This window comes from Castor canadensis, chromosome 7, assembly GCF_047511655.1.
Source record: "Castor canadensis chromosome 7, mCasCan1.hap1v2, whole genome shotgun sequence".
Taxonomy (NCBI): Eukaryota; Metazoa; Chordata; class Mammalia; order Rodentia; family Castoridae; genus Castor; species Castor canadensis.
In genome coordinates this window covers 16,128,353-16,148,445 of record NC_133392.1, presented here as the reverse complement: position 1 = coordinate 16,148,445, position 20,093 = coordinate 16,128,353, and positions in this window count along the sequence as shown.

The window sequence follows — 20,093 nt, the reverse complement described above, 5'->3', positions numbered from 1 at the left end:
CCCTAGAACAATAAATATAAGTATGTGTAAACACCTATGTGAAATATACATGCTATTGTTTATAGTAACAAAAATTTTAAATGACAATACCAAGTATAATAAGATAAAAAAGAAAAGCAGAAAGATGGATATGTGGGAATGAACAAAAGAAGGAGGAAGGGAGACCTGAATATCCAACACAAGAAGAAAGTGAAATAAATTGTAGAGTACCACACAGATACAATGCACAGGTCATTCATCCATTACATAGACTTCAGACGACAAGGAAGCATAGATGTAGTAACAAATTAGGTGAAAAAAGCAAAGTGGAAGAGTGTCACCAGCATTTCTCACTTGTGTTTCTTTGCATAGCTCTAACAGAAGCGCAAAAAATGGACTAGAAGAAGAAGCACTGAACTTTAAACAGGGATTGCACCGTGTTGGGGAGCACGGCTTATGGATGATTTTAATTTTCTACATTTTATGTATCTTTTTCTCCTAAGTGTTCTCTAACAAACCAGTATTACTTTCATAAAATTTTAAAAAAATCTGTTAAATCACTAATACACTTCTAAGAATCTTCCTTAAGAAAATAATCAGAGATGTGCATGAGGATTTCTTAGGATGTTCAACAAAGCATTATGTATGAAAGAAAAATTGTAAATAATCCAATTATCCAGTGACAAGAGAATGATTACATTAAATTATGGTATTGAGAATAAATAATAACTCATGTTCTTAGGAAAAGCCTAGTTGTTTTGTAACCATGGAAACAAGTACCACTATAGCTGGGTGTTAAACTCTTTCTGTCAGTCAATGTAACTTGCTTCATTGAACACATTTTGTCAAACAAGCCAATCGGTGACAAGCTATCTGAAAGTCAACCAATCAGGAATGGAGTCAGTCCAATAAATACCAATCAATCAACAAATAGTTTCACTGGAGTAATCACGTTTCTAGAGTTGATGTCACCCTACTTATGCCTCTGAAATTCTGCCAATCCCCAAATTTCCCAAGTACCATATTTCGAATCATCACTGTGTTCTGTTCAGTGAGATAGTGCCTGACTAGAACAGCTCTCCCTTACCATAGTAAGCAATAAATTCAACTTTGTGTTGTGTGATATTCTTTCTGTGATATTCTGCTATAATAATAAGTAATAAACTCAGGTATGTGTCTCTCTGCCTGTGTATGCACACACTGAAGGGACACACATATATAAACATACTCTGAAATGTTATGCATGCATTAAAAATTTTGTTTCACTGGGACATGGTTCAAGTGGTAGAGCCCTTGCCTAGCAGGCATAAAGCCCTAGGTTCAATCCCTAGTACTTCAAAAAAAGCAAACAAAAAGCAAGCCAGAAAAAAAATAGATGAAAAAGTACTCAAAATACATTATGTGAAAAAGCCAAGTACAAAACTATGTATTGTATGATCTTGAGAGGAAGAGAGAGAGAGAGTGAGGGAGAGAGGGAGAGGGGGAGAGAGAGAGAGAGAGAGAGAGAGAGAGAGAGAGAGAGAGAGAGTTGTACCAAAACTTTTTTTTTTAAATCTAGGTTGTGGGACTATGAATAATTTTCATCCTCTTTATTTTTTCTTATATTTTAATAAATATCTATAATGACCATTTATCACTTTTACAATGAAGGGGAAATGGATTCTTTAAAAACACTTAGTTTAGCACTAGAGCACCAAACTAGTGAATTTTAAATGCTCTCTGAAAAGTTTAGGGCTACCTTATGAGTCCTTCTTATTATAAGATGCTTTCATTGCTAATAGGCCATGATATGAATGACTCTGACGACCTCCATTCAGCAAATACGTATGGTACATTTGTGTGTCAGACATCATATCAGACACTCACACAAGGACTAAGAGAGTAGTCCCACTTTAATGATGTAATACTTTCCTGAAAACTATGTGGAAAAGATTTTCCCAAACTGTCCTGAGCATATGAGAACATGCTCTTCCCTACCAACACGTTCAACTGGGGACAGTCAACATGGCAAGACAAGACATGAAGTACAGGTGTTTACGTGTCAGGATTGGGAATAACCACCTATGAAATATGTAGTAATCAAAATCTGGGAGCAATCCAGCCTGGGTAGTAGACAGTAGAAAATAAACTTTAATTTCTCCTACTATGGTTTTCTTTATTTTGGAGGGGGAGAGTATTAGTCTCTTCTTTTCTTAATAAAAATAGTGTCAGTTCTTAATTGCATTTAATTAAGCCATATTTCTAGAGCTGAGAGTATGGAACGAAGTCCTGGAGCCTGCTGTTCTCTGTTTACTAATTCATGCAAGCAGCTCTTAAATGAGGGAAGAAATGATGATTGAATATTGTGAACAAGCACAATAGTTAATCTCGTGTGAATAGGCAGTAGGAGAGGAATGTGTTTGTCTTGGGTTTGTTAGAAAGGTTTTCATGATCAAACACGGAAAGAGGATTTTCCCCATTTTCTGCCTGCTGACAATGCTTCGCTGATGGTTTGACTTAATGAGTTTCTTAGATTTAATAAAATAGAAAAGGTAGTGAGCCATTTCCCAAAATGACTTGGACGAACTGTTTGGCAAAAATAATTGTAGTTCAGAGATTACTGGTACAAGGAACTCTATCAATTCCCCCCAACCTCAGACTATGCCTGCTTGCTCTACACTGCCTGCTGATTTTAGAATTTACCCTGTTTGCAGTGTGGGAAGTGGCAATGTCCCCAAATAGAGGTCATTTTTCATAAACTAGGAGGTGTTAAGGAATTAATCAAAATTTTCTGTGAATAAGCAGTAAATTGAGTCTGTACTATCCTTAATAATGATATCTCTTTAGTTTTGTATAATCTGCTAGAATTTACATAGTACTTTCTTAGACCTTTAAATCTTTCAATTCTCACTCTAATCCTGTCAGCTGGGGACTAGTAGCCTGGCTTTACAGTTGAGAAAACCAAGGCTCAGAATCCTTGAGTGAGTTGCGCAAAGGCACACGGAGCTAATGATAGAATTCAGATCCAGGTCTTACAGCCTCTGTCTGGTACTCGATTCAGTCTACCTGAGCTACTACCATCCTTAAAGGAACAGAAAGGAGCATTCAGATCTGAGGTCTGAGGAAATGGGCTGAAATCCTGGGCCTTGCTTCTTGTCAATTCACCTTTCCAATCATAGTTTTCCCGTGTGAAAAACACAGATAACTGTGTCTGTTAGTTTATCATTACCTCTCTGCTTCAAACCCACCATTCATTGCCCTTCTTTGTGAAATGAGGCTGCCATCAGGCTATTTTGGGTGACTTGTGTCATGGAGCCTATTAGCAGAAAAGGATTGTACTCTACTGGCTAGAATGATTAATTCTTATTCATCCCAATTACCAAGGGGAAATTGAGTTGCTGCAATGCAATGGTAGCAAGAAGGACCATATCTGGAACAAGAGGATAGAGCTTCTGCTTCTATGATAAATAGGTTAACAGGAAAGAAAACCATAGGAACAAGAAGATACAAAACAGGATGGTTGGGGACTCAGACCTTTAGGGAATGAAAGCTTGGGTCATCTACCAGGTAAAGACCCCCGACCATCTAAGGTTCTACCTGAGGATAAGGTAAATACAGAATGGATCATGGAAGAAATAAATCATAGATCATCAACTGTGGCCTCATTATAAAAATGAGGAGTATAGTAGTTTTGCATATTTTCTCCTTGCTTGTTACAAGCATATATTCATTTGTACATTGTAAACATGCTTTTCTCTCTCCTTCTCACAATTATGTTTATATGTAAATTGTTAGAGGTTAACTTTATAGTCTTTAGGTAACAAAACATTCATTGGGACTGCTACTGACTTCAACTAGTATCACCAGTAAAGGATACAACTGTTATGGGACTGTACATCTCACTTTGAGGCAAGGGTGAGCACTTGCTCATTTTTATGCAAGAAGGCAATATTTTGCTAGGTGTTCTGTTCTCATATGGGAGTTCAAATGTCTGTAGAAGGGTGCAAACAGAAGTGATGAAACCTGAGTGGCCTGTGCCAGTTGTCAGCTTATTGTTTCTCAGTTCCCTTGGCTGCTCTGCATTGTGCTACTGGAATGTGACCTTTTCAATATTCTCTTTTGTCAGAAGGCACTGAATAAAGCTTTGTCAGGAGTGAGTGCTGTAGGGCCACTGTAACTTTCCTCTTTTCTTCTTGCCACTATGGTACAGTTGCAAAGGACATGTGTACAGGACAACCAGGGGCACTCATATTCCTGCAAGTTTTGCCTGCACTCTGGTAAGAGCTCAAGGTTCCCTACACCAGCCTCAGCTAGGACAACACAATAAAATCCCCCACCATCCAATAGGCCTCAAGCATACTCTACTCACTTTCACTGTTGCTTCTCTTCAAACTCTGTTCTTTTCTTGTTTACTCTCCCTGACGCATAGGTTATTCTTCAGAGTTCTCTTTTTTCTCTTTCTACTTGCTAATTCCCTATTACCAGTTAATAATGGTTTAAAATGTATTTTTCCTGTTCAAATTTCTGATGGTATTTCTATCTCCTGATTGGATCCTGACTGACTTTGAGTATTTCACAGAATTATTATGATGCTCACATAAGCAAGTGTACTTGAAAGTACTTTGAAATTTTTAAACAATTTAATGATCTGTTGCATTAATGGTCTCCATGTAACATCCTTTTGATATCCATGTTATTTTAGTTTCTTATACACCGATTTTGGTGTTGTTCACAAGATTTGCTTTGGCCAATGGGACCTCTACATGTGACAAAGGCAGAAGCTGATAAGCGTTTGTATATTGGGCCTTGCCCCTGAGCTCTGCCCAGAAACTGCCTTATGAAGAAGCATAGGCTAGCCTCCTTGAGAATGGACAACCACATGGAGAGCTAAGCCCAATCCTAACCTGGTATACAGTGGAATGTAGCTGCATAGTAAGCCTAAGCAAGATCAATGGAAGACTCATTCTTTATATACCACAGAATCATAGAAATTAAAAAAAAAAAACCAAAAACAGTTGGGCATGGTGGTACACACTATTCAGGAGGCAGAGACAGAATCAAGGCTTGAAGCCAGCCTGGGCAAAAGGTTAATAAGACCCTGTCTCAAAAACAAGCCACCAATGTGTACCACCACGCTCCTCGGTGGCAGAGGTAGGAAGATCACAGTTGGAGGCTAGCTTTGGTGAAGTTAACATGAGACCATATCTGAAAAACAAACTAAAAGCAAAAAGACTTGGGGCTCAAGTGGTAGAGCACTTACTTAACAAGTGTGAGGCCTTGAGTTCAGCACTGGGGGAAAAATCACTGTTGTCTGAAGACACTGAGTGTAGGGGTAACTTGTTGGACCATAATAAATTAGTGATACAAATTCAACTAAGACAGTAACTGAAAAATGATAAATGTTAAAATACTGGCAATAGCTTTTCCTGTGGCGAATGACAGAAATCTAACTCAAGCTAAGGTTACCAAAAAGGGACATGTGTTGGCTTATATTGATGAAAAGTCTAGGAGTTGATTAAGCACAGCCAGCTCCATAAGCTCAAACTGCCTAATCAGCAGTATCACCGTCCCCATTTCTTACCTACATTCCTTCATCCTTGGTCAGGCTGTCTTTTCCATCATGGTGGTAAAGATGGATTCCAGAAGCTCTTATGTACTCATACCTCCAAGTTCAGCAGAAAGAGTCCCTCAACAGTTTCCACAAAAATCCTGGATCTTAGATTACTTACCCAGTCACTCTGGCCAAGGCAATGGGCTCTGCTGTTTGGCAAACCTGAGTGCCACCACTAGAATTTTTGGGCAGGCTCACTCAAAACAAGGGAACAAAGACTGTTGCCCCAAAGGAAATCAGGGAGCTATTACTGGGAAAAAGGATTCCACCACAGGTACCAATAATACTGCTATCAATAAAACATCACTGCATAGTTTGGTTCATTAAAGATCATTTATTTTGGTGTTCCAAGCAGAAACCATTTGGATGCTGAGAATATAAATACTTTTGACTTTAGGAAATGGGAGAAGTTATGGGAAGAATGCAATATACTATTGTATCCACAGGCAGTGTGTCTGGGTCTCATGAAGAATGATACCTAAAAACTAGAAAGTCATAAAGAGCTTTTTCTCTCTTTCCTCCTTTACAACTTCATGGTCTTGCTTGCTTGTTTGTTTTTTAATGATACCTACCTCATTTTTGAGGGGAATCTATTGTGAGGTTTAGTTGAGGCTGGCTCAACTTCCTGCCACAGGGGTAGGGACATCTCCCAGACTAGCCAATCAGAGTATGCCATCTCTTAGATTAGCCAATCAGAGTATGTCAACTTCCTGGCTACAGCATGATCATGTGATCCAAGTTATGTGGAAGTCCTCCTGGAGCCTTTCTGCTACAGTGTCCTGTCCTGAGTTCTCTTTCTTCAGAGGGATTACTAAAATTAATTACATGTGTGTTGGGTTTTTGTAGCCATTTTTCATGGCACATGGAAGAAAATTTGTTTGAAAGATGAAGAAAGAAAAACAACCTAATCACAATTTGAGGCCTCAGATCCAGCAAGGCCTTTTAATTGCTTGACCTATGAGCTAGTGCTTCAAGTTTGGGAATCTTCTCAGAGCCTGACTAACCTTGCTTAGCTGTCCTAAAGTTGTGCTGTTTTTCCTGGGAGCCAAATTCCAAAAAGGAAGAGGTCTTATAAAGAATGACAACAGAATGTGAGGTGCTGGTGGCTTACTCTTGCAATCCTAGCTACTTGGGAGGCTGAGATTGGGAGGATCAAGGTTTGAGGCAGCATGGGCAAATAGTTCATGAGACCCCTATTTCTAAAATAACTACAGCAAAATGAACTGGAGGTGTGGCTCAGGCAGTAGAGCACCTGCTTTGCAAGCACGAAGACCTGAGTTCAAACTCTAGTTCCACCAGAAAAAAAAAGAATGAAGCTTGAGTAGTAGTTGAGGGGAGTAAAGGAGAATGGTGGAGGGGGTGAATTCAAGTATGATATAGTTGACATATTGTAAGAACTTTTGTAAATGCCACAATGAAACCCCACTCAGCACAACAATAAAATTTTTTTAAATAAAATAATCTGTTTTTTAAAAAAATGTCTTAAAAGTGTATAGATATTCTTTAAGGAGCTCTTACTCATTAAAAAAAGAGTCTAATTTGAAAGTCCACTTTCCATTCCAGTTATACTAGCTTCCTATTGCTGCTCTAAACAAATTACAACAAACTTAGTGACCTGAAATGACACAGATTTATTATTGTGCATTCCTGGGGGCGTCAGAAGTTGCTGTGTTCTCTCCGGAGGCTGAAGGGGAGAGTCTGCTTCCTGGCTTTTCTAGCTGCTAGGAGCCACCCACATTCCTTGGCTCGTGGCCAAGAAGTGCCTCTGCTTTCATCACCACATCTTCTTTTCTGATTTTGACCTTCTTCATCTCTGCTACAAGGACCATGGTGACTGCATTAGATCCACCCAGCTAATCCAGGATAATCCCCCCATCTCAGGATCCTTAATTTAGTCATATCTACAAAATTCCCTTTCCATGTAAAATAACAAATTTATTTTCCAGGGAGTAAGATATGGGGATATCTTTGGTGGGGGGAGGGGGCATTATTTAGCCTAGCTTGCCAGTGTTTTCATCTGTTAAAACCAAATCTTCATTGCACCCAAAATATTGTAATAGCAATGAAAAATTTGAGGTCACTCACTTGAAGGAAATACTTGTCTTCTAAATGGAAAGATCTAAGTCAAATAATTTGCCATTCTGCTTTATTCTCAATGAGAAAAGACAGTGAAATCTCAAGCATGTTTACTTCCTTTGCAGAGTGGATGCTTTTACTTTTCTTACAATATCCTCCCTTAATTTATGTTTGTGCAGAAAGGTAAAATACAGACATGGACAAGAAAAGAAGAGATATTTGTGCAAGATATACAATACAAAGTAGGCAAAAATTCAGAAGCAACTTCTAGCGTTGCTTCAGAAAAGGAAGAATAAAAAGAAAAACAGTAAAGATATACCAACAATATTTGTCATTCTCTTGAAATGGAACTTGGGTGAAAGGAAGGTGTGACCTCTGACTTGGAGGACGATGAGGGCCAGAAAAAACTTCTCCCCTTTGACCACATCTCAAAGCAATACAAACAAGTAAGTGTCTCTTAGAGTAAATGGCAAAGGGAATTGATTTTTAAATTACTTTTGAATCATAAAATCCCACAGTTGTAACAACATTTGGGGTAGAAATCCGGCCATATACCCGGAACTTGGATGAAGTAAAAAATCCAGGAAGATTATTATTATTATTATTAGTGAGAAGCACTAATAAATGAAAGGTTTCTCACCTTCATAATTGAGTTTTCATCCAACAGAACGATTATTTATGATGGGTGAGCATTTTTTAAAGTCTTTCCTGAAACTACAGCGGAAAATATGACATTTTACTGTAGACTTTTTTTCTCTTTTTGAGTGGTACTTGGGTTTGAACTCAGAGCTTCATGCTTTGTAGGCAGGCACTCTAGCTCTTGAACCACGCCTCCAGTCCTGACAGTTTATAAATTTGATAAAACTGTATATAAAGAAATGTCTGGTTGAGAGTAGACTTAAAAATTTTTTGCAATTTTAATTATTGGAAGATTTAAAAAGTCAGCAGGTTGTGCCTTTCTTAAAGGTTGGGATTTGAATTCAATATACATTTTTCCATTTATGTCAGTGTTCTTTCTTCATTAGTGGTAACTAAACTGAATCATTTCATGGTGAATTATCTAACCATCACCTTGTCAGATGCCAACTTATGGAAATTTAATTCACTCAATGATAATTTGCCAAATAAACAATTCTCCAAATTTACCAAATTTACTTGGTTTATCAAAAAATTGTTTAAAAATTATTTCAATGATATTTGTTCTCTCTCTCTCTCTCTTTTTCTCTGTCTTCTCTCCCTCAGGTACTGGGGTTTGAACTCAAGGCTTTGAGCTTGGGAGGCAGGCACTCTGCTGCTTGAGCCACACCCCAGCCCTTTTCACTCTGGTTATTTTGGAGATAGGGTCTGGCTTTTTGTCCAGGTTGGCCTGGACCACAGTCCTTCCATTTTAGGCTTCCCGCCATTACTGGGATGACAGGCATGTGCCACCATCCAGCTTTTCTCCTGTTGACAGCTGGTCTCAAGAACATTTTTTTTTTCCCGTACCTGGCCTAGAACCGCAATCCTTCCAAGCTCAGCCTCCCAAGTGGCTAGGTTACAGGTGTGAACCACCAGCACATGGCTACTTCTTATTTTTCAAACATTAAATTAACATTAAAGGGCATCTCAAGTAAGTGGAATGTAGCTTCTAACTAGGAAAAATTGTATATATAGACAGAAACAGTTTGAGAACAACTCTGTGAAAAAGAAAAATTACTCAGCTTAGTAAAAAGAATGCCTGAAAAGGGTTAGCATAACAGACTACATGAGTAATAGTTCAAACTTCAGGTATGTTAGCCATAAATATGAAATTGTCAAGAAAGAAGTTTAAAAGGGTTAATAATCCTTAAGCCAGGGGCTGGTGGCTCATGCCTGTAATCCTAGCTACTCAGGAGGCAGAGATCAAGAGGATTGTGGTTAGAAGTCAGACCAGGTAAATAGTTTGCAAGACCCTAACTTGAAAAACCCTTCACAAAAATAGGGTTGGTGGAGTAGCTCAAGGTGAAGGCCCTGAGTTCAAGCCCCAGCACTGAAAAAAAAAAAAGAATCCTTAAAAGGCTAAACCAGAAAAATAACAAAAATAATCATGTCCCCAAAAAAACCTAGGGAAATGAATAGCAAAAATAACACACAAATGTAAATTTGTTGCTAGGAAAAAAAATGAAGAAAAATATCTTAACAGCACTAAAATAGTACTGTTTTAGTACTATAGAAAAAGAGAAAATTAAAATTACATTAAAAGAAATTACTGTAACACAAAAATTCCTCAATGAAAAGGTTGGTGGTAATTGACTTTTGAAAGTAAAGATATTAATCAAAAGATTAACCCACTCTATAATCTGTAACCATCAGTTATCAAACCAGTGCTTAATATGTTTCTATGAAGACAAAACAGAACCAGTCGACAAAAACTTCACAGGGATCTTCAAAAGTTGTTAAAGTTACTGCACTCAATTTGATATGTGCAAAAGTAACTTTATAATTAATTTAAAGAAAGAAGGTTTTTGGTCAATGTTTAAATTTATTGCACAAGTCATCTTCGTCAGACCACTTGACTTATATGAATGAAATCCCTCAATGGCTCTTCATTGCTCTTAGAAAACATTTGCTCCTTCCTTCCTTCCTTCCTTCCTTCCTTCCTTCCTTCCTTCCTTCCTTCCTTCCTTCCTTTCTTCTCTCTCTTTTTTTCTTTAGTTTTACACACACACACACACACACACACACACACACACACACACACACTGCTGGTATGGGGTTTGAACTTCAGGTATTTTTCAGGTAAGTTCCAGTGTTTGTGTCCAGGATGACCTGGACCTTCCATCTTCCTATTTAGGATTCCTGCATACCTGGCTTATTGGTTGAGATGGGGTTTATTAACTTTCTGCCAGAACTGGCCTCAAACCACAATCCCCCCAATCTCTACCTCCAAAGTAGATGGGATTGTAGACCTGCACCACCATACCCAGCCTCTTAGAAAACTCTTGATCATACAGCCTCCATCTCCCACAGTAAGGCTCCCATCTATGTCTCTAGTCTCATCTGTCCTTCAGTCAGTCATGCTGACTCCTTAGTGTTCTAAAAAGTTCGCTTTTGATTTTTCTGACTTTTAGACATTTATTCTGGAAGTCTTCCTGCCTTGAAGACTCTTCTATGACTTATCAAGACTTAACTTCTCATTTTTTGGATTTAAGCTCAATGTCACTGCCTCAGAGTGGTCTCTATCACCTTACATAGCATTTCCTTGATAAGCATGGTGGTGCACACGTATAGTCCCAGCTCATCAGGAGGCTGAGGCAGGAAAATCACTTGAGCCCAGGAATTTGAGACTAGCCTGGGTAACATCGTAGGAAGATCCATCTCTCAAATAAAACCCCATTACTCCTGGAAACATGGGTCTATTTGTGTCTTTGTTGTCTTTTTATCGATCTTTCTCACTAGAATATCAGTTCTTTGAGAGTTGAACTTAAATTTTATACCTAGTACCTTTTCCTGACACACAGCAGTAAATGTTTGTTGAATGATTGAAAGGATAAATTTATCTTTGAGGACAGACTGCTTAATTAAAAAAAATCACTTTTGCCTGAGCCTTTTAGTAGTGAGAAAATAAAGCAAATAATTTCTTTTGGAATGGAGTCTTTTGAGATATTGAGTCCTCTGGCAGTTACATTTATTCCACATTCAAATGAATGGAAGATTCCTTTTCCTCTTGAAAAAAAACTTTCCCACCTAATGGAAAACTACTTGTCTCCAGAATGCACTGGCTACAAAAATTTGGAATGATGTAAAATAGGCTGTCTATGAAGAGCCCGTGTAAGAATGACTCATCTTGTAAGAGTTGACACTGAAGACAAGTCTGTGACAGTGGCGATGCCCGGGTCAGCATGAATCAACAGAGGGCCCTGGGGACTGTGTTTGCTTGTATACATCAATATCGTCTTAGGGAGGCTTGGATCCAAAGGATACTTGAAAGACAACAGTATTAGTCTCTAGAATCACCTCAGAGGAAGAGATGAAAAGCATCCCATTACTTTTGTAACCTGTGCCCCAGGCAACCTCTCCAACTATTTTTGCTTCCCTCTGAACTTTTGTCATTGAAGAAAAGCTAATTAGAAGTCAGAAAGAGGTTAAAGTTCCCCCAAAGACAGAGTTTCAAACAGAGAATGGGGAAAAGTTTTCCAAGCTTGGCAATCAGAAGTGGTTTTGATAACCATTAAGGTGACCTCAAGTTCACCTTCAAGCAAGCATCTGAGAAAACTGGTGTAAGCCTCAATCTATTTTTACTCAACAAACTAAAAGAAAAAGGAAAAAAATTCTAGACACCGTGATGCCTGTCTTGGGAACATCGATAAAGAAGCAACTCTTTTTAAAAGGTTTGTGTGGACTTAATGATCCTCAAACCTGAGTTCAGAATCCAATATATATATATTGAACATATATTATTATATATATTGAACATATATTCATATGTTTGTGTGTATGTGCATAAATGTTGCGAATTTCACTCCCAAGCACTAATTTAAGACTCAATGAAAATGCATTGAATCTTGACTATAAATTATCATACCTATTATTGTCTATTCAAATATTTATCTTTTCTGGGGATTTATATGCTAATGAGGATTGGTAATGAGATATTAAGCCTTTTGCTATTGATATTCAGTCTCAAATTGAGCCCAGCTTTATCAGAACAAAAAAAAAAATCCATGTTGTCATCTTAGTTTTCCCTGGCTGGTCTTTGTGAAGAGGAAGGAAGGTACTGTGGAAATTGGCCCTAGGGAAAACTGGGAAGTGGAGTCGACTTTCACTCTTCCTTTTCCCTATTTTTCACCCCTGGTGCTCTTACTTTGAGCCTCTCATTTCCTTAGGGTCTTCCTGTTATCCTCCCCATTCACAAGGGAGGAGGGATTAAAAGCACTGTCACAAGGCCAAGGCGGCTCTGGTGCCAGGACCTCTGCCTTCCTTTCCTCTGTCCCATCAGAGTATGTTCTTCACTCTCAGTCCTTTAGTGTGGCTGTCACTGTGGCCCTCAAGTGCTAGAAATGAAGTTGCCCTCTGAACACTAAACGCTAAATGAATTCCTAATGTATCAGAGCAGAGATTAGCAAGTGCCTTAAAGTGGTCAAATGGCTCCCTAGACAGTAAGAATGAACACTGACCAAATTGAAGATAGTAATACGCATCTAAAGGCAGTGGAGAGGGTTTCATCCTTCAAGGAGTAGAAATCACTCATCAGAGATAAGACTAGCAGAGCTACCTAACTGCTGACCAAAGATGGAGATCCTTCTCACTGCTTTTTTAGTATAACCCTGCCTGGACATCACTGACCATCCAAATTGTAAAACCACCTCTTATCCCCATCACAACAAACAACTGTCCAATAACTTGGTTTCCTATGCAGATGGTCTTTGTGGGGAAAAAATTATACTGATCTGGTAAATACAGACATTCTGCATGTTTAGTGATTATTTTTGTATTAAGAGTGTATAGTCAGGTACCATGATTCTACAACCGTATGAGGTGACTTATGCAGATTCTTCACCTCTAGTACCCCACAGCTTCTGATGCTACTGGCTTATATAGAAGGAATACCACAATGGGACCAGTCCACTGTAATCCATTGTGGATAATAAGTAGAGAAATTGTGGAGACAGATGTCACATGGTTTATAATGAAAAGAACTGCAAATTGCACACTCTTACGGTTTAAATTATGTTTCGTCCCAAAAGATATGTTGAATCCCAAGGCACCCTCCTTCTAGAACCTCAAGATTTGGTCTATTTTGGAAATAGGGTCATTGCAGAAGTAATTACCTAAGGTAAAATTAGGTGGGATTGGAACAGGGTGGGTCCTTAATCCAATATGGCTGGTGTCCTTAGAAGAAGAGGGAAATTTGGACACAGACACAGACACAGGAAGACCATCATGTGAACATGGAGGCAAGATTGGAGTGATCCTGTCACAAACCAAGGGGTACCTTGGTATGCCAGATGCTAATGGAAGAAATGAAGGGGCCCTCTTCTGGAGACTTCAGAGAGGACATGATCTTCCCCATATCTTGGTTTTGAGTTCTAACCTCCAAAACAATTTCTGTTATGTAAAGCCAACAAGTGTGTGGTAATTTGTTATGGCGTAATACACCCACTTAAGAAGAGAAGATGCCGAATGCTCTCATACTCCATGGTGTACCAAGAAAAAGATCCCTCAGAACTACTGCTGGATCTAAGTAAGAAGACTAGAGATGCAGGAGCTGGTGAAGTCCCGTCTTAGTTTGTTTGGGTTGTTATAACAAAATACCTTAGACTAGGCAATGTGCTATATAAACAACAAAAATGTATTGTTCACACTTCTGGTGGTTGAGAAATTGAAGACCAAGGTGCCAGTAGATTGAGTGTTTGGTGAGAGCCCACTCCTTAAAGATTTCACTCTCTATATGTCCTCACATGGCCAAAGGGCAAGCAGGCTCACCTAAGCCTCTTTTAAAGGCATAAACCCAATCATGAGGGTTCTGCTGCCATGAACTAATCACTTCCCACTGTTTAATACCATTACTTGAAGGGTTAGGTCTAAATATATAAATTTGGTGAGGGGAGTGCCAACCTTCAGACTATAGCAAGTCTCCTCTCAGAATTAAAATCTCAAAGCACAGAACTCATCTGGACTTCTGTTACCATGGCTGAACGGAAGAAGGGAGCCAGGCATTGGAACTGTGAAATATTTTAATAACTCTATTTTTTCCCTTTGTGATTAGTGGCAAAATCCTTGACAGTAACATAGGGAACAAGAAAGAGTAGCTGGGCTCTAGTCACAAGAGTTAGGTAACTAGGAAGACTGGCTTTCTATAGCCTGGTTTGGGGAAGAAAAAGTCTCAAGGAGAAAGAACATGGAGACAGGAAGAGAAAACTGGGTGTTGATCCCAAAGTCTCTTCCTTGACCATCCTCCTTCCTGAGAAGCCTCTAAGGAATCCCCACTTCATTTGTCTCACAGCAATCTTTTCTTCACCCCCATGTCTTACCCATGTCTGCAGATTATATAACTAGTCCTCTATCATGCAAGGCAGAAACCTAGCAGTCGTTCTTGATTCCTTCTTTTCCTTTGCTTTCTCATCCCATATATTAGGAAATCCCACAGAGTTCAGCCCCATTTCTCCCCATCATCAAACTTTGTACCCTCATTTGCCTGGAGACCACAATGACCTACCTGATCTCCCACTTCCACTAATCCTTTCTTCGCTCAAGAGCAAAAGCAATCTTCTTTAAGCAAATATGACCATATAACTCCCCTGCTCATTTCACTGAGAATAAAATCCTAACATTTTACAATTTTGCTACGGAATCCTCTTATCTCTCTCTCTCTCTCTCTCTCTCTCTCTCTCTCTCTCTCTCTCCCCCTCTCCTGTTCCCTCAGTTCTAGCTGCACTGTTCTTTCAGTTTCTGTTCCAGGAACTCTTTCATGACACAGGACTTTTGTATATGCCATTTCCTTTTAACAGGAATGTTTTCCCCATAGTAGTATAGCTAGCTACTGTCTAATCTCATTTCCACCTTGAAGACAATGTCCCTTGGTGACTGCCCATAATCTATCAATTTTTTTCTCAGTACCTCATTTTTTCTTCAGAGTCACTATTAAGCTTGTAATTACTTGATAATCCCCCCTTCTTGTTTTGTTTTTCACATCAGTAGTACTGGGGTTTGAACTCAGGTTTTCAAGCTCGTTAAGCAGGTGCTCTACCACTTGATCCACATCGTTGGCTCTCCCCGCCTTCTTCCCTCTCACTTGTCTCTCTCAATACAGAATCTCCTTAAAACTAGGGGCCTTGAATATCTTCCCACGACCGTGTACTCAGCATCTAAGCATCTAGCACGGAAGCATAGTAAGTACTCAAATATTCTTTCAAAGAGTGACTAGTTAGTGTGGTCACAATTGAACAACGCCCTGGAACTTGAAGGTGGATGGCAGTAGGAGGTGAGGTAGGAGAGCAGGCAGAATGATTTGCTGGAAAAGGATTTTCAAAGATGTGAGGATTTTCACTCAGTATGACAGCAGCTATATTTGCAATATAAAATGCTGGAAAAAGGATTATATATAAATAAGTGTAGTGAGACATTATTTAAGATAGAAAAAAATTAGTCTTTTGACTATAAGTGGAGAAAAAAGTATATTTGTGAAAATAGTTACAGTCACCATACAGAACTTTAATATTAGCAAAGAAGATAGGTGGAAGCAAATCTTGATGTGATCTTTATTGGTAATGTTAACATGTGAGGTAGAAAGTCAAGTATTTTTCTTTCTGTGTGTGTGTTTACTTTTGTATTTGTGATCCCACAAAATGACAAATCTATCTTTGGCTAATAATAAAGGTGTCCATTATTGCTGATGGATCCTAAAGAGAAGACAAATCTTTCACAGAAAATACCAAGGGCAGGGCTGGGGGTGTGGCTCAAGTGTTAGAGTACCTACCTAACAAGCACAAGGCCCAGTACTGGCAAAAAAAAGGAAGGAAGGAAGGGCAGGAGGGAGGGAGGGAGAAAAGGGAAGGAGGAAGGGAAGGAAAGAAGCCCAAAGGGATTGAGAAGTTTCAGGGGCTATCAGCAACCCAAAGGAATGCAAGTGCTTTGTAAAAGGGAGAGCCCAGCGGATCTTGTGAAAATGGTCCAAAGCAGTGCTTCTCAAAATGTGACTTCCCCCACCAGGAAGAACAGCTTCTGAGGCTTCACCACAGACCTACTGAATTGGAAACTCAGGGGGTGGCAGTCAGCAATCCGGGTTTGAACACCCCAAGGCACAGGAAATTTGCAAAGCACTGGCTAAAGTGACAGTGTGATTACCAAAGGAAAACAGTTCTCTTTCTGCTCTTCTCTGCAAGGTTCCCTGAGCATCCTAGGTAAGCACAACAGGGGCCCATATCCTTCTCTTAATCTTGAGCAAGCCTGAGTCCAGCCAGGAGTCATGCCCCATTAAACCCCCTCTTTGGCCAGGAGTCCTCCCTTCTTCCCCACTGGGTCTTAAGAGCAATAGACTTAGCCGCTAAGCCTGTTCATGTTTCAGCCTTCTCTGTCAGTCTGTGCTCTGGGTGAAAGGCCACTTATTTCAGGCAAAGAAACTGCTTTTAGCACCTTCTCTGGGACCAGAAAAGCAGTTCTTAACCCAAACTGGTACACTCCCCACACTAATACTGAGTTTAGGACTAGATTCCCCAAAGTCAAAACAGACACTCAACTTCATTCTCATACTTTTTTTATCAGTGACAAGACCCAGAGAGCAGAAATCTCTGACGCACAGTTTGTAATGAACAGACAGACCTCAGAACAGCTCCTGGCTCTGCTGCTTCTAATTCAATACTTCTGTGGCTCTACTCTTATTTCTCATCCTAATCAACAGCTCAGGGCTGTACTCTCTATATGTGAGGAGTAGGGCTGGGGGAAAAGGGTGCTATGAATTCTTGCAGTTTTTTGTTGAATGAATTAACAGTATGCCTCCTCAAATGCAGTGCTCTGGTGCTATGACTTTTTAAAATTAAAGGCACTTTAAAATTCAGTAGATGTAAGAAGACTACTCTGAGCTTATTCTGTTTCTTAAAAGCAAGAGATGAAATTCTCATGTAAAAGGTGTCCTCCCTATACCAAAGGAATAAATCACTTATCATCAAGCACAGAAGTTCAAGTCCAGGGCAATCTACACAAACAAACCTTGTTGAACTAATGCTCACCGTCTGGGTTACTTCTCCCCGCAATTAATACCCTAACCCCAACCCCTTTGCCTTACAGAATTCCATGGTCTTCCTTGGTCAATTCAAGTATGTAAGTGATTGACTCTAACTGCTTTTTTGGGTCTTCATTTCTTTGTGAGGGCTTCCAAGCCATGTAAAACTTCATCAAATAAATTCGTACATAGGCTTTTCTCCTATTGACCTCTCTTCTGCTGATTTAATCCTTAGGGCCAGTTAGGACCCTAAGAAGATGGAGATGGAATTTTGCCTCCCCTACTATGGTGACTAAAGAGACCCTGCTGAGGGGGGAGTAGAAGGTAGAGAGGGAGAGTCACAGCCTGAGCCAAGCACTGATGGCTGGCTTGGGACTACATCTGCTGGAAGAGGACATTTTGCAAATTTGGACAACCTGCTGGGGACTTTTTAAACAGAGCTATCGGAGCCACACCTTAGACCAATTAAGTCAAAACCTTTGGGAAATCAGGCATTGTGGTATATGCCTGATTCCAACATAGGCTGAGGCAGGAGAATCTCAAGTTCAAGGCCAGCCTTGAGCTACGTAGCAAGACCCTGTCTCAAAAACCAGCCAACTAACAAACCAAACAACAATAAAAACGTTGGGAATGGGATTGCCTTTAAATTTAGTTTTCAAAGCGTATCAGGTGGTTCTAATGTGCAGCCAGAGTTGAGAACCACTGTTTGAAATTATTCTGAAGCTTCCTTTACCATACTGTGGTGGAAGAGTGCCTGCTTTTCAAGTGTCTGCTTTGCATTCCCAAAGCCCGGAGTTCAAATCAAGTCCCACAAAAAATAAAAGTCTGTTTCAAAAATCAAGATCATGTCTATTTCTATACCACAAGACTGCTAAAAACTGAAAAGTTAAGTCCCTTGTCTTTTAAAGCAATGAGATGGGTGGGGAAGTGGGGATCATTCATTTTCTCTCTGGTTTTCTAGCATTTGCCCATAAATTAGGAACTTCCTGGTTTCTGGAAGTGTCACATAAAATTTGTGCCTTTCTTCTTTTGCTGGCCTCTTCCTGGGGTGGAGTTTCTAGAGGAGCATTGAGCTACTGTCCTACATCTTTTCTCAGCTGTCTGTCCATAGCACGCACGAATTCTTCACTCCTTCAGGTAACAAGCACAGAGCAAGCCCTACCCTGGCAGAGGGCTAGCCATTGGGTGGTATGTCTGTGCAGGACAACTCAGGAAAGGGAAACAGGAAGCCTGATTTTGTGATAGGCACAAACAGCTTATTCTACTCTAGCTTTTTTTTTTGGACGGGGGGAAACAGTACTTGGGCTTTAACTCAGGACTTCATGCTTGCTAGGCAGACACTCTTACCCCTTGAGCCACTCTACCATCCCTTCTTTGTCTTGGGTAATTTTGAGATTTTTTTTTTTTTTTGGCCCAGGTAGGCCTTGAATTGCAATCCATTTGGCTTCTAAGCCTAAAACTCAATAGACTTGGTGAAAGGACATGACCAATGTCCTTGGACCCCTCAAATTAATTACATGAACAAAATGGGCAGCTTGACCATCCTACTTGTTGCTTCCGTAAAAGACATACATCATGTGGTACTGCAAAGCAAAGCCCTTGCTGCCACTTTATCATTGTAACTTTCAGTCAAACCAATTGGATTCAGCTGAGAGCAATGACGGCCGAAGAGCAGAGGCTGGGAAGTCTTGGTCATCTTGAGGGTATAGCTGTGTTGATGAGGTGCGGTGATTAATACAGTAGAGTGCTTCCTTTGTAATGTTTTGTAGTGATGAGAGGCCAAACGCATGAAAACAAATTGAATTGGTTTATACTTCCCATGAATTGACAGAAATTTGTTGTTGTCTGGCATAGGCTAGTTAGTTTGGGCAGAGCCAAGATTATATAGCGTATCTTCATAATACTTTATGTCCTGATTTTCACTATTGTCATGGTCTCTTGGAAAGAAATGGTTGCCACCATTCTTGGAAACGGGTTGGGATGCAAAAGTCCTAGGTTTATTGATTGAATAGTCATTTAACATTTTTTTGTACTTAGGTGTTTCCAACTGTAAAAGAAACTTACTGGTTGAGTAATCCTGTAATCATTGCTATCATGGAAATTAGGTTACTCAATAGCTGCAGAACTAGTATGATATTTATGAAAATCTGAGCTAAAAATGTGTACAACGAGATGTTTAAAATAATTTGTAATAAATTTAGATGACCTAGGTACATAAATATATTGAATTAAGGAGAGTATCTAGAAGCCATAAATTAATATTTAAAACAATGACTCACTTTCCTTCTTAAGAAATTGATGTGACTATAATGTTTCTTGTCAGTAGCCTCAAGTTTGAATCTTATAATGAAGTTCAATTTCTCAGGTTTTAAATTCTAAGGACTTGATCTCTGAAGAAAATTGGATGTTTTCAGCCACACACACACACGCACACACACACACACACAAATTTTTGATTAAAAGAAATTTCAGGGAAGAGAAATTACATCATCAAAGATTCAAATTTATGTGTAAAGGATTTTTTAATGTCCTCAGCCTACATGATTAATAATTTAGAGCCAAATTTAGGGGCACTCCACCCAGAAAGAATTACATTATCCAATTTCTGTTATGTTATCCTGAAGTGTAAGCAGCAAGCTCATTAAAAATTAATGAAGTAATCAGACAAATTCTATGACTATGCGTGAGCTTCTCATTAATGTTTCACTAGACAGCATTAAGAAGGACTAAATAGACTGCACTAGAAGTAATAAATGGCTTCAAAAGCAA